Here is a 15,009-nt window from a genome sequence, read left to right as displayed (position 1 = left end):
CACTCTGCTCAAGCTCCCTCCCACTGTGATATTTCCCTGGGTTCAGCCTTCCTCAGCTGCCCCCAGCCTAACCTGCCTCACCACCAGACCCTGAGCCTAAAGGTGCCACTTTCCAGGTGGTTATTTCCCCCAGGCCAGCATCTCTTCCTATTGCCCATATTTCTGTGAATGTTCCCAACATTCTGGTCACCATGGCTCTCACCACAATATCCCTTCTGAATCATCTCTCTACTCTCCAAAACCCATTGGTTACTGAGCTCGATAGCACTCCTCTCCTTGGGCCCAGAAGGTCCCCTCTCCTCAGTACCCTCCATTCCACTCTCCACCACCACTGCTCTCAGAGCTTATCATCTGTGACGGTTTACAGACATATCTCAGAGATATTGTGGAATCAGTTCCAGACCACTGTAATAAAGCAAATATTACAATAAAGCAAGTTACACAAATTTTTTGGTTTCCCAGTGCATATAAAAGTTATGTTTACACTATACTGTAGTCTATCAAGTGTGCAATAACATGATGTCTAAAAAAATGTGCATAACATAATTTTAAAATAGTTTATTGCAAAAAAAAAAAAACTAACCATCATCTGAGCTTTCAGAGAGTCTTAATCTTCTTTCTGGTGGAGGGTCTTGCCGCGATGTTGATGGCTGCTGACGGGTCAGGGTGGTGGTTGCTGAAGACTGGGATGGCTGTGGCAATTTCTTAAAGTAAGACAACAATGAAGTTTGCTGCATCAATTGACTCTTCCTTTCATGAATGATTTCTCTGTAGCATGCATTGCTGTTTGATAGCATTTTACACACAGTAGGACTTCTTTCAAAATTGGAGTCAATCCTGTCAAATCCTGCCACTGCTTTATCAACTAAGTTTATGTAACATTCTAAATCCTTTGTTGTCATTTCAACAACCTTCAAAGCACCTTCACCGAGGGTAGATTCCATCTCAAGAAACCACTTTCCTTGCTCATCCAAAAGAAGCAACTTCTCATCCATTCATGTTTTATCATGAGATTACAGCAATTCAGTCACATCTTCAGGCTGCACTTCTAATTCCAGTTCTCTTGCTATTTCTACAACATCTGCACTTACTTTCTCCACTGAAGTCTTGAACCCCTCAAAGTCATCCATGAGGGTTGAAATCAACTTCTTCTAAACTCCTGTTAATGTTGATATTTTGACCACTTCCTATGAAACATGAATGTTCTTAATGGCATCTAGAAAGTTGAATGCTTTCCAGAAGGTTTTCAATTTACTTTGCTCAAATCCATCAGAGGAATAACTATCTATGGCAGCCATAGCCTTTAAAAATGTATTTTTTGAATAACAAGTTGAAATTACTCCTTGATCCATGGGCTACAGAATGGATGCTGTGTTAGTGGGCATGAAAACAACATTATCAGGAACAAGACAAGGTTGCCCACTCTCACCACTATTATTCAACATAGTTTTGGAAGTTTTTGCCACAGCAATCAGAGAAGAAAAAGAAATAAAAGGAATACAAATTGGAAAAGAAGAAGTAAAGCTGTCACTGTTTGCAGATGACATGATACTATACATAGAGAATCCTAAAGATGCTACCAGAAAACTACAAGAGCTAATCAATGAATTTGGTAAACTAGCAGGATACAAAATTAATGCACAGAAATCTCTTGCATCCCACTACACTAATGATGAAAAATCTGAAAGTGAAATTAAGAAAACACTCCCATTTACCATTGCAACAAAAAGAATAAAATACCTAGCAATAAACCTACCTAAGGAGAAAAAAGACCTATATGCAGAAAATTATAAGACACCCATGAAAGAAATTAAACATGATACAAACAGATGGAGAGATATACCATGTTCTTGGACTGGAAGAATCAACATTGTGAAAAGGACTATACTAACTAAAGCAATCTACAGATTCAATGCAATCCCTTTCAAACTACCACTGGCATTTTTCACAGAACTAGAACAAAAGATTTCACAATTTGTATGGAAACACAAAAGACCCCAAATAGCCAAAGCAATCTTGAGAAAGAAAAACGGAGCTGGAGGAATCAGGCTCCTTGACTTCAGACTATACTACAAAGCTACAGTAATCAAGACAGTATGGTACTGGCCCCAAAACAGAAATATAGATCAATGGAACAGGATAGAAAACCCAGAGATAAACCCACACACATATGGTCACCTTATCTTTGATAAAGGAAGCAAGAATACACAGTGGGGAAAAGACAGCCTCTTCAATAAATGGTGCTGGGAAAACTGGACAGCTGCATGTAAAAGAATGAAATTAGAACACTCCCAAACACCATACACAAAAATAAACTCAAAATGGATTAAAGACCTAAATGTAAAACCGGACACTATCAAACTCTTAGAAGAAAACATAGGCAGAACACTCTATGACATAAATCACAGCAAGCTCTTTTTTGATCCACCTCCTAGAGAAATGGAAATAAAAATAAAAATAAACAAATGGGACCTAATGAAACTTAAAAGCTTTTGCACAACAAAGGAAACCATAAACAAGATGAAAAGACAACCCTCAGAATGGGAGAAAATATTTGCAAATGAAGCAACTGACAAAGGATTAATCTCCAAAATTTACAAGCAGCTCATGCAGCTCAATATCAAAAAAACAAACAACCCAATCCAAAAATGGTCAGAAGACCTAAATAGACATTTCTCCAAAGAAGATATACAGACAGGGCAATGGGCAGAAGACCTAAATAGACATTTCTCCAAAGAAGATATACAGATGGCCAACAAACACATGAAAAAATGCTCAACATCATTAAGCATTAGAGAAATGCAAATCAAAACTACAATGAGATATCATCTCACACCAGTCAGAATGCCATCATCAAAAAATCTACAAACAATAAATGCTGGAGAGGGTGTGGAGAAAAGGGAACCCTCTTGCACTGTTGGTGGGAATGTAAATTCATACAGCCACTATGGACAACAGTATGGAGGTTCCTTAAAAAGCTAAAAATAGAACTACCATATGACCCAGAAATCCCACTACTGGCCATATACCCTGAGAAAACTATAATTCAAAAAGAGTCATGTACCACAATGTTCATTGCAACACTATTTACAATAACCAGGACATGAAAGCAACCTAAGTGTCCATCAACAGATGAATGGATAAAGAAGATGTGGCACATATATACAATGGAATATTACTCAGCCATAAAAAAGGAACGAAATTGAGTTACTTGTAGTGAGGTGGATGGAACTAGAGTCTGTCATACAGAGTGAAGTAAGTCAGAAAGAGAAAAACAAATACCGTATACTAACACATATATATGGAATAAAAAAAATAGTTCTGATGAACCTAGGGGCAGGACAGGAATAAAGATGCAGGTGTAGAGAATGGACTTGAGGACATGGGGAGGGGGAAGGGTAAGCTGAGATGTAGTGAGAGAGTGGCATGGACATATATACACTGCCAAGTATAAAATTGATAGCTAGTTGGAAGCAGCTGCATAGCACAGGGAGATCAGCTCGGTGCTTTGTGACCACCTAGAGGGGTGGGATAGGGAGGATGGGAGGGAGACTCAAGAGCGAGGGGATATGGGGATATATGTATACATATAGCTGATTCACTTTGTTATGCAGCAGAAACTAACACAACATTGTAAAGCAGTTATACTCCAATAAAGATGTTAAACAATTTTTTAAAATAAAAAAAAATCACTGATCACAGATTACCATAACAAATACAATAACAATGAAAAAGTTTGAAATATTGGGAGAATTTTTAAAATGTAAGACAGAGACCCAATGTAAAAGAACGTTATTGGAAAAATGGTTCTGATAGACTTGTTCAACACAGAGTTGCCACAAACTTCCAATTTGTAAAAAACGCAGTATCTGCAAAGTGAAATAAAACAAAGTGCAATAAAATAAGGTATAAGTCTTCTGTAGCCTCATTTTCCTTTTAAATGTAGTCTATATATAGCCCCAATTCCCTGGGCCTGAGAGGGGGGCTTTAATGGCTCCTATTGTCTCATAAAGAGAGTCTTTTCTTCTTCACCTGTCAACAAGACTCCACAATCTGGACTGAACTCACATTTCTAGCCTTGCCTCCTGCTTGCCCCTCAGTATACATCTTGGGTATTAAATTATACTCTTCCCCATTATGAGATCCAAACCAGTCTCATCTCTATGCTTTTTCTGAAGCCATTCCCTCTGTCTAGAATTTAGAATATATTCCTCCTGTATCCATTGCCATCATTAAAGGCCCAGCTCAATTGCTTTCTGCCATGATACCTTCCCCAATCATCACAGCTGGAAGTGAGCACCTTCTTCATCTTTGCTCCCTGGCATTTTATTTGCACCTTTCAGATAACTCATTGCTTATTTTATGGACCATTTGGGAAGAAGTGTGGAACTAGTAGAAGGGCCACACAGATTGAGGTTCATATCCTTTCTACCACTTCTTAGATGTGGGAAATTTGGGAAATTCCTTAATCTCAGTTTCCTAGTTTGTAAAAGTGGGACATAAATGCTTACTTTTCAAAGCAGTTCTCAGCATTAAACAAAATATATGTAAAGAATCAAGTGCACAATGAGCACTCCACAAATGATAATTGTCATTATAGAATATTGCACATGTGCCTTATCTTCCTTGCTTGACTTAATGCTCCTTAACAACACCAATCAAACCAATGTTGCTTCCCATGTCACACCTAAAATCTACTTCCTATGCAAAATAAGCCCCATGGATAAACGTTCACTGAATACCAAATGAATTAATTTTAGTACAAGTAACTATTATGCATATTTTATATACAAGAAGTGGCTGGCACAAGGGCATACTTTTGGGTAGGGATGTTCTGATTTCTTTCAAATCACATCCTGTAGAAGGCTGTCCAGACATACCCCCTGTCTTAGTACAAGCACTAGAAAATGCAGGATGGATTTTAGCTGAGTCTTTTTGCAGTCTGAGAAGGGTTGCTGTAAAACTCGTAGCCGTAAGAATGAGGCACTGAGGTAGTGTGCACACCAGGTACACCTGGATGAAAGGTAAGTATGGTTTCTCTCATCTTGTATTCCAGCCCTCCCAAATCATCATTAGTTCCTACTATGTCTCCTGAGCTATGTTTCAGAATGCTCAAAGCATTCCTCTCCCTTAAAAGTAAAACAGGTGAGCTAGGGAGTTCTAGCAGTGTAGCATATGAAGCACTTTGCTGGTGCCTGTGGGTCTGGACTCAGTCCTATCTCTGATTTGTTTTGGGTTTCCAATCTGTAGAATGCATTGAGGTCCTGATCCTGTTCTTACTGCCAGATCTTAAGGCTCTCAGGTGAGTTTAAGAAAGTTCACAACCGGGGCTTCCCTGGTGGCGCAGTGGTTGAGAGTCTGCCTGCCGATGCAGGGGACACGGGTTCGAGCCCTGGTCTGGGAAGATCCCACATGCCGCGGAGTGGCTGGGCCCGTGAGCCACAAGTGCTGAGCCTGCGCGTCTGAAGCCTGTGCTCCGCAACAGGGGAGGCCACGATAGTGAGAGGCCTGCGCACCGCAATGAGGAGTGGCCCCCGCTTGCCACAACTGGAGAAAGCCCTCACACAGAAACGAGGACCCAACACAGCCAAAAATAAATAAATAAATAAATAAATAATTAAAAAAAAAAAAATATTCCAAAAAAAAAAAAAAAAAGAAAGTTCACAACCATCTGTGCTAGTTCAGCTGGTTTCTTTGAAAGTCTCCCAACCCTACTGTGGGCTCCTGGAAAGCTCTACATGGCTATTACTATTCCTTTGTTCTGGCCTCTTTTTCAACAGTAAGGACAGACCCCAGCCTATGATTCTAGAGCAGCGGTATGCTGCCCATTCCTCTCAAAGGACAGTAAGGACTGGGATTACAGCAGTGATGGGGGCAGGGTGAGGGAGGAGAGTGAGAGGCAGATACAACACTTAACCCAAGTCCAGGGTGTAATGGATGAGAAAACGTCCTGGACTTGGAAGTCAGGAGAAGTCTAGTGCGAGCTCTACCACTAATAAGCTGAGGGGCTTGGGAAAGTCACTTAATCTCTCTGGCTTCCTATCTCATGTATTAGTAGCAAATGATTTCCAGAAGCAGATTAACATGCTATTACTCTCTCTTTCCCCTGTGCCTTCACACCTGATGCTAGAATATCTAACAACACTTTTGAATAGAATAAATGTCCAGATTCTCAAATTTCCTATGTACTCTCTGCTAGAATTTATCTGCCTGAAAACTAGTCTACAGTCTGAAGATTTTCCTTCCTTGCTTCCCTTTTCACAATTGTTAGTCTCTTCAATGGGGAGAGAAAACAATATAAATCATGCAGGTCTTAAAAGATTGTAGGTTTAGCTCTTTCTCTTCAGTGAGGCAGCCAATAAGAAGATGTAGAGATGCAGATCTTTGTGAGACCCTGATGGGGTCTTTGCTCTTGAGGTTAAGCCCAGTGACCATGTCAAAGGTGTCAAAGGAATGTCAAAGGCAAAATTCAAGACAAGGAGGGCATCCCACCTAGCCAGCACCTTCCGATTTTCATGGGTAAGCAGCTGGAGGGTGGCTATACTCACTCAGACTATAACATCCAGGAAAAATCCACCCTGAACTTGGTGCTGCACCTACCAGGTGACATTACTGAGGCTTCCTGCCACCAGCTAGACCAGAAATACAACTTCAACAAGATAAGCTGTCCCAAGAGTTTCCCTCACCTGCACCCCTATGCTATCAAATGTTACAAGCCACACCAACCACATGCACCTGAAGAAGAAGGTCAAATACAGTCTCTCCTGCTCTTCAGGGTCGTATCCCCGTGGCCCTGGGGGTCTCAATAAAGTTTCCCTTTAGTTGACTGGAGCAGTGAAAAAAAAAAAAAAAGGATTGTAGATTTAAACCTAAATATACTAGTACTTACAGTAAAGATAAATGGGCTAAATACTCTACGCATAAGTCAAAGATTGGCAATCTATTTTCTTGTTTAAAAGCTGCTTAACTGTATGCTGCTTACAAGATACATACCACAAAGCTACAGCAAGATTGAAGTAAAAGGATGGGAAAAATATACCATGTAAACACTAGCCAAAAGAAAGTTGGTGTAGCTATACTGATATTAGCAAAGCAGATTTTAAGATAAGAAGTATTCCTCAAGATAAAGAAGGGCATTTTGTAATAATAAGGGGCTGATCCAACAAGAAGATATCAAAATTCAAAGTCTCTATAATATGTAAATTGACAAAATTGAAAGGAGAAACAGACAAGTTCAAGATCACAGTGGGAGATTTAAAAGTACCTCTCCACAGTAAGAAGAAAAAGAAAAGTTAGTAAGTGTCTAGATCTGAGAAGATGATTAATAAATTTTACCTAATTGACATACATAAAACACTGTATCCACAGTTGCACAATCATTCCTTTCAAGTGCACAAGAAAGAGTGAGGAGGGTAGGGGCCCTTGTTTCCAGAGAGTTCCCATCACTTAAAACACACACAAAGAAGAAATACTCTGATAAAGAGGCAGAATCTAACAGGTGGTACTCATAGGTGTGTACACAGAAATCTGAGAGTGTTACCATAGTAATGAGCATATGGGAAACCAGGGTAGAGGTATTAAAAGAAGGCATTCTTCCAGTAAAATGTGAGTCACAAGTTGGAAGAAATAAAGGGAGGAGGTGCAGTTCCCATCCCTTATAACCTTGTGGACAGATACCGTACTCACAGTAAAAAACCATGGGAATGCACCTGCATTGAACTATTTATTCATTAATGTTCATTTATTTATTTAATAATGACCTAGTGAATGCCTGCATTGTGCCAGGTACCATGAGGATGCTGGGCTGTATGCGTAAACAAGACACAGGGCTCACCATCACTGGTACAGATAGGTAAGTAAGTGGAAAATTATGATCTGGTGAATTAAGTGCTACAGGACAAGTTGGTCCAGAGCAACCACTAGAGCCCAACAAAAAGGAGTTCAGCTTGAGGAGTGGGCAGCTATGCACCTGGGGTTAAAGATTCCAAAGAAAATGGTCAGAGGTAGGTGGAAGGACTCAAAAAATGTATTTGGAAAAGATGGTATTGAAAATATCCTGCATTTAGTATCGAGATACAATAAAGACAATGGAGAGACAGGGGGCAAGGGAAGCCTAGCAATGTGATAATTCACATTGGTGCAAAAATTCACCACTAAAGGGCTTCCCTGGTGGCGCAGTGGTTGAGAATCTGCCTATCAATGCAGGCGACACGGGTTCGAGCCCTGGTCTGGGAAGATCCCACATGCCGCGGGCCAGCTAGGCCCATGAGCCACAACTACTGAGCCTGCGCGTCTGGAGCCTGTGCTCCACAGCAAGAGAGGCCGCGATAGTGAGAGGCCCGCGCACCGCGATGAAGAGTTGCCCCCGCTTGCCGCAAGTAGAGAAAGCCCTCGCACAGAAACGAAGACCCAACACAGCCAAAAATAAATAAAGAAAGAAAGAAGCTTTCATTTAAAAAAAAAAAAAAAAGCAAAAAGCTTTAAAAAAAAATTCACCACTAAAAAAATAAAATAGCTCTGATCTGCTGATGATATGTGTCTGAGAAAGTGAAAAAAGTGAAGTACAAAATAGTCTGCTTCTGACATTGTGCTGAAATAGGAAATTTTATTATATCAAGTAAAAGTTTATACACTATGTTTGGTTGTACATTATATAAAATAAACAGGAAGGTAGCCTCATTAAAAAAAAAGTATGCTTCTGTACATATCAAAGATAAGAAACCGATCATAATGGATTGTTCTGGAAAATGGGACTACAGGACATGTGTGGACCATTGTAAAAATAGTCACGCTGCTTTTTAGCTCTTTGCATCAGGAGATAGAGATACTTACCCCACTCTTTGCATCTGAGCTGGCCTTGTTATTTGCTTTTATAGAAAGCAGCAAGAGGGATGACATTGTGTGAGTTCCTGGTCTAGTTTTGAAGAAGCTGTGCGGCTTTTGCTCTCACAGTCTTAGAATGCTGAGACTGCCATGTGAGCAGAGTGAGCCTGAGGGAGGACAAGAACCATGGGGCCAGTCACCCTAATGGCCTTAGCTGAGAGCCAGGCGACCCCAGGAGCAGTGTCAGCCAGTTGACTGCCAGCTGACCGTAGAGGCATGCTTCAGCCCAGTCAAGTCCAGTAGAAGGAGTGCCCAGCTCATCCTAGCCCAAATTGCTGATCTACAGAATTGTAAACTAAATTTATTGTTGCTGTTTTTTTTTTAATTTAAAATTTTTTAATTGTGATAGAAAACACATGCTGTAATATCTATCTTCTTAACCATTTTTAAGGGTCCAGTTCAGTAGTGTTTACTATAATCACATTGTTGTGTAACAGCTCTCTAGAACTTTTTCATCATCCTAAGCTGAAACTCTATACCTACTGAACAACAACTCCCCATTTCCCAGTAAGGACCATCTACTTTCTGTATCCATGCTTGTGACTACTCTAGATACCTCCTGTAAGTAGAATCATATAGTATTTGTCATTTTGTGATGGGTTTATTTCACTCAGCAAAGTTCATCCATGGCATAGCATGCAAAATTATTAGTGGCTTATCACTATTATAAGCCACTGTATTTGGGGGAGGTTTATCATGCAGCAAAAGTTAATTGATATAAAAAGGGTAGTCTCAAAGAGTCTTATTCATTAAGTCTGGGGTGAAGACTTGAAATCTAGTGAAAATATTAGATATTAGATATTAACTGGAGGAAATAGCAAGAGAAAAGACTTTGGAGCCAAACCACAAGCCACACAAGAGCTTTAGGGACCAAGGTAAGCCCTGTGAGACTTATCCTCTAGGCCAGTGTTCCCTAAACTGCCCTTCAGAGTTATGTCAGTGAGTGCTGTGTTTATGATAAAAGGAGTTCTTTGGTCGAAGATGTTGGGAAAATGCTGCATCTGAGAAGTATCTCTTGGAAAATCACAATTCTCATGGTATTGAAAGCCCCAAGAAGTCCTCTATGCTTAACCTGGCATTTCCCAAATATGTTTAATTCATGAAATTTTTTCCCAAGTTGTCCACATTACTGTCCTACAGAACACACCAAGAAGGGGATACAGTAGACAGTGTTTCCCAAATTATTAAATATGGAATCTTTTTGTCATGCATACTTGATATTTATAGTCTATATATAGTTTTATATGGTATATAGTTTAAGTAACACTGCAGCTGTGTTAAGTAGAAATATATAACTCTAAAATTTTTAACAGCTACATTTAGAAAACCGGTGAAGTTAATTTAATAATATTTTATTTAATCTAATTTATCTATAATAACATTTCATCATGTGACTACTCATTTATACAATTTATATAAAAGTTATTGAGATATTTTACTTTTTTTCCCCTTAGTGAGTCTTCAAAAGCTGGTGTGTATTTCACACTTAAATATACATTTCAGTTTGGATGAGCCATGTTTCAAGTGCTCAGTAGCCACCTGTGACTGGTGGCTACTGTTTTGGACAGCCCAGCTCTAGAGAGCCCAGCAGAGAACTCAGATTTGGCTCTTATGTTATAGGCTCCCCAGAGTTTTGCTTTGATTGACTGCATTTTGGACTTAGGCCCTCCCTTTCTTTTGAGGGATAGTACAGGGAGCACCCACCTATAAAATATGCCTTGTGTGTACTGGGCAGATGCTCATCCTCACATTATACAGTGTCCTCTTTATGAAAATCCTGCGGAGAAGTCCATTTCTGCTCTTAGAATCTAAACTAGTTGGATTTGTTGTGTTGGTTTGTTCTGATCTTCTGGATATTATATATTGTGTAACTAATTTCTTTTCCTATTTTTTACTGGCTACCAGAAATGTAGAATCAAGTTTGTGGCCCACACATAGTATGAATATAGGATACATTTCCCAAATGTGTTTCATTTATTACCAGCTTGCAAAATGCTGGTGTTATTTAGAACATGTTTTGTGAAATGCTGCGGCTGATGGAACAGCAACCTGTCAGATCCAAATGATAACTCTGATAGTGATGTTTGAAAAAAAAAATGGTGATGGAGTGAGGAACTAGAGACAGCAGGACAAGAGTGGAGCAGGTGAGTGTCAACGTGTAGGAATAATGGGCAAGGTCTGGGCACCTGGTCCCACAGACTTGCCTGCCTCCCATCTGGGCTCTCAGAGCTTCCAGCCAGGAGGTTTTAAAGACCCAGGGCGTGGCCCACCTGCTCCTTGTTGCTGGGAATGGTGGTGACCGCGCCTGGCTAGACTGTGGTGGCCCAGGTCGGCTGGTGGGAAGGGAACTCCAGCAGCCAGCGCCAAGCGGCCTTAGGAGTCCAGGCGGCCTGCGCTTGAGAGGGTCCTCACTTCCCTGATGATTTTCCCGGGGCAGAACCAAACATGGGATGCTCCTTCCAGCCAAGAATCCAGCCTTGGATCCTGGCCTTGACAGCTCAAGCCAACTCAGGACGCCCCTACAGAGGTTCTGAAAAAAAAAAAAAAAATGTCAGTCTTTAGCAATGAGAATTGTGAAGTGCAGGAGGTGTAGATCACTGACACCTCCAGCGCTCTGTCACTTGACCTTCTATTGTCTCCTTCCAGGAACAGGGATGGGGATTTCCTCATTGGGCTCACTCCACCCTGTGGCGTCCCGTCCAGTCCAGCCGTGACAGCAAACCGGCTCTCTTCATCACCCTAAGAGATTTTGGCTCCTCTACCCTTAACCTCTGCTCTGAGCTCGACAACCCTCGCGAGGGAGGGGGGAGGGGGCGTGGAAGATGGTGGGAAGGGACGCGGGTAGAAGAGGGGACAGAGTGCCGAGGCGCCAGCAAGCGCGCTCGCCGGGGAAAGCGGCTTGGGGTCGCTCTGGCTGGGATCCAGTGCCCCGGCGGGAGGGAAAAGAGGGACGGTCGCTGTCGCGGCCCCGCACGCGGGGCGGATCATTCCGCGCAAGTGATGAGGCTGCTGGTGGCTCCTGGCGAGATGGCTCAAGGACAGCCCCGCGGGTTGGGTCACCACCTGCCAGCATACTCCAACCACCCCGCTCCCCCTTCGAGGTCCCTGCCCCGCCGGGAGGGCGATCAGTCAGGGGCAGCATGACTGATTTTCCTGGATGGGGTGTGCTGAAGTCAGAGAAGCGGGTCCTAAAACACTGGGTACTGCCCCCTGACCCGCTCCACTTCACTTTCCCCTCAGTTCTGAGTATGATCCGAAGACTGGAGCCCGGGCTGTAAATGAGGAGTGGCCTCCGGGTGTGGATGGGCCAAAGGGCAGCACGGAGTGTGGGTTAAGATCACCGGCACGGAAGCCACACTACCAGCTTTGAAATGCATTTTCCAGCCCTTTGACATTAGGCCAGTCTCTCAGCGTCTCTGTGCAGGTGTCCTGTAAAGTGGGAATAATCACCATGACTACCACAGGGGGTCCCAATGAAAATCCAGTGAGTTGATGTTTATTAGAGTGCTGAGGACAGGGCTGTTCATAGCGTGCTATATAAATGTTGGTTAAATAAATAAAGCAGCAGGAAGGAACTTGGAGCGAGGACTGGGGGAATACGGAGGGTGACTTCCTTCTTGGCAGAGCCAGGGCAATGAGATAAGGAGCCATGAGGGTGTGTGGACTCTCAGGATAAAGACAGCAATCCAGACACATGTGCAAATGGCTAAAGTGCAAGCCACAGGGATCACAGGGAGATGGGGAAACCCTGGGCCAGAGATGCTGTAATGGCTCTGAAATATGTCAAATACACAAGAAATTAAGTTCAAGTTTTCTCTTTGTAGTTAGTTTACAAAATGGCTGGGTCAGCACTTTGTGCAAATCTGGGGTCTTCTTTTCTGCGGATGTATGAGGACATTCAGTATATAATGGAATATCTGATCAACAATTCTGAGTCCTTTCACATAATTTATCATCCAAACCCAGACACGTTTGAGTGAAAGGGGCATTAGAAATATGTAATTTTTGAAATGTTTATTTTTGATTGATGTTATGTTATACAAGTGGACTTACCAAATAGTTCTGTTAAAATTTTTTTCAAAAATTTATTTTTCTAAAAAGTAAATATATATATGCACAGTAAATCAAAATTTTAAATTCTGAATAATTATTCTTGCTACATATTCACAAATTTCAATCAATTTCTTAGCCATATTTCTAGTAAGGTGTCACTGGCATTTTTCTGAAGAATAAAGTTTTTTCAATGTGGTTTTACTCTTTAAAAATTTTTTTTATAATGTTGCCTGAAATCTTCTTCAAAATTGCTTTTCATGGTTAATCATTTCAAAGATGCTGATACCTTTGGTGTTACTTTGCTAGGGCTGCCATAACAGAACAGAAATTTATTTCCTCACAGTTCTAGAGGCTGGAAATCTGAAATCAAGGTGTCTGCTGGGCCGACTTCTTCTGAGGTCTCTCTCAGAAAATTATTATTATAGTGAATGTCAACTAACATCTTATGCAAGTTATACATTCACCTCAACTTTCTTGGAAAATGGAAATTCAGTACTTAATCTTTCATTATATAGTCACTTTAATTGTATATAGCTTATTGGTGACAAAAGCATTTACTTGAAAAATTGAAAGGGTTGTCAGACAATAAAATAAGTGGTTGTAGATTTACGCCACACAATAAATGACAAACCCTGTAGCAAGAGCATTCAGATTACTCTTTATAAGTTCAGTGGTCCGATTGCTTGGTTTCTATTTCCCTGTTCATATTACACATAATTCTAACCTATATTTTCCCACATTTCCCACTGATCCCACTCTTGGTGGCCTGATGACTTTGTGATTCTCGCAGGCCGTGGTTCAGGCCACAACACAGTGGGTGGCCCACCAAGGAGCAGCAGTGTCAGTACCTCCCCCATCAGCCCTGCAGACCAAGAGGAGATAGCTGTCCTTAGCCACTTCCATCCAAGCACACATCCATTTCTCAGTGAGCATCTGCAGGCAGTCGCAAGAGGCTATAATTTAAGATTTGTCAGAAAAGAATCAGAAAAAGAGAGATGGGTTATTACCAGTGAACGTTTAGATTTAACCATGTGTTAAAGTAAGAATGCTGTGTACAGACCATGGCAGAAATTAGAAGTAGTATAAAGTAGAGGTGTGTCAAATCCATTCCAGATAACTTTGATACAACTAGTAAAACAAAAAAAACAAAAACCTTTTAATAAGATTCTTAAACCAGTAAAATTGCTAAATGAATGGGAAGCTGGGACAATAGTTAACAACCAGGACTATCCCAGGCAAACTGAAATGGGTAGAAACCCTGCTCATATTCCAGCTGATGAGATGAGAGGGAAAGAAAGTAACTTCTGCTTGTTGTTTGTATTGGTTTTGTCAAAATAGCATAATCTCCAGAACCAGTCTTCCCTGAGCTCCTAAATGAGCTGATTAGTGTGGAAGCAATTCCTTGCTTGGTGAGCTGCACGCTTCCTCAGCTTCTTCAGAGTGGGGGCCATGCTGTCCTGGAGATGGTAGGAGCGAGACCTCCCACCCCTGCTGTAAGGTGCCTTTTCTTTCCATTTTCTTGGTACCTTCTCTGAGGGAATTGAGAGTACATTCAGGTGTAGTGTGGCAATAAAGATGAAAATGAACTAATATTTTTTTAAGGTAGCTAATTTTGCAATTGTGCCGATGGCCTTTGTTTCTAGCCTCACAGGTGTGGGAGTGGAGTGTGTGGACCATCCTACAGGTAGCCCTCATGCTCTGTCTTCAAACAAGTATGGTTTGCTTGGGTTGTTTAGCCCTGGAGTTGGGAGATGAGTTAACCTGGTAAAGGAAGAGTTCCTGAAGGAGGTGATGCAGTAATTGTGTTCTGAGTCCAACCACTTTTCTAGGTCCTTCTGCAAGACACTTTGGAGGCATATTTGTGGGAAAGAACAAAATGAGAGATCAAATCTCCCTTCATCTCTCTTGACCCTAAAGCCTCCCATTTCCTCTCCCCTTCTACCTCAGGAGGAGCCCAGAACACCAGAACTTCTCACGGAAATGCTCAGAGAGGTCCCAGCCACTACCCTTCCTTGTCTCCCGGCCCCAACCTCTGGAGACCTCTGGGAAGCAAGAAGGTAAGGCTTCTCTTTT

Source organism: Balaenoptera acutorostrata, chromosome 1 (assembly GCF_949987535.1).
Source record: "Balaenoptera acutorostrata chromosome 1, mBalAcu1.1, whole genome shotgun sequence".
NCBI classification, from domain to species: Eukaryota; Metazoa; Chordata; class Mammalia; order Artiodactyla; family Balaenopteridae; genus Balaenoptera; species Balaenoptera acutorostrata.
Note: the sequence above shows the minus strand (reverse complement) of the source record.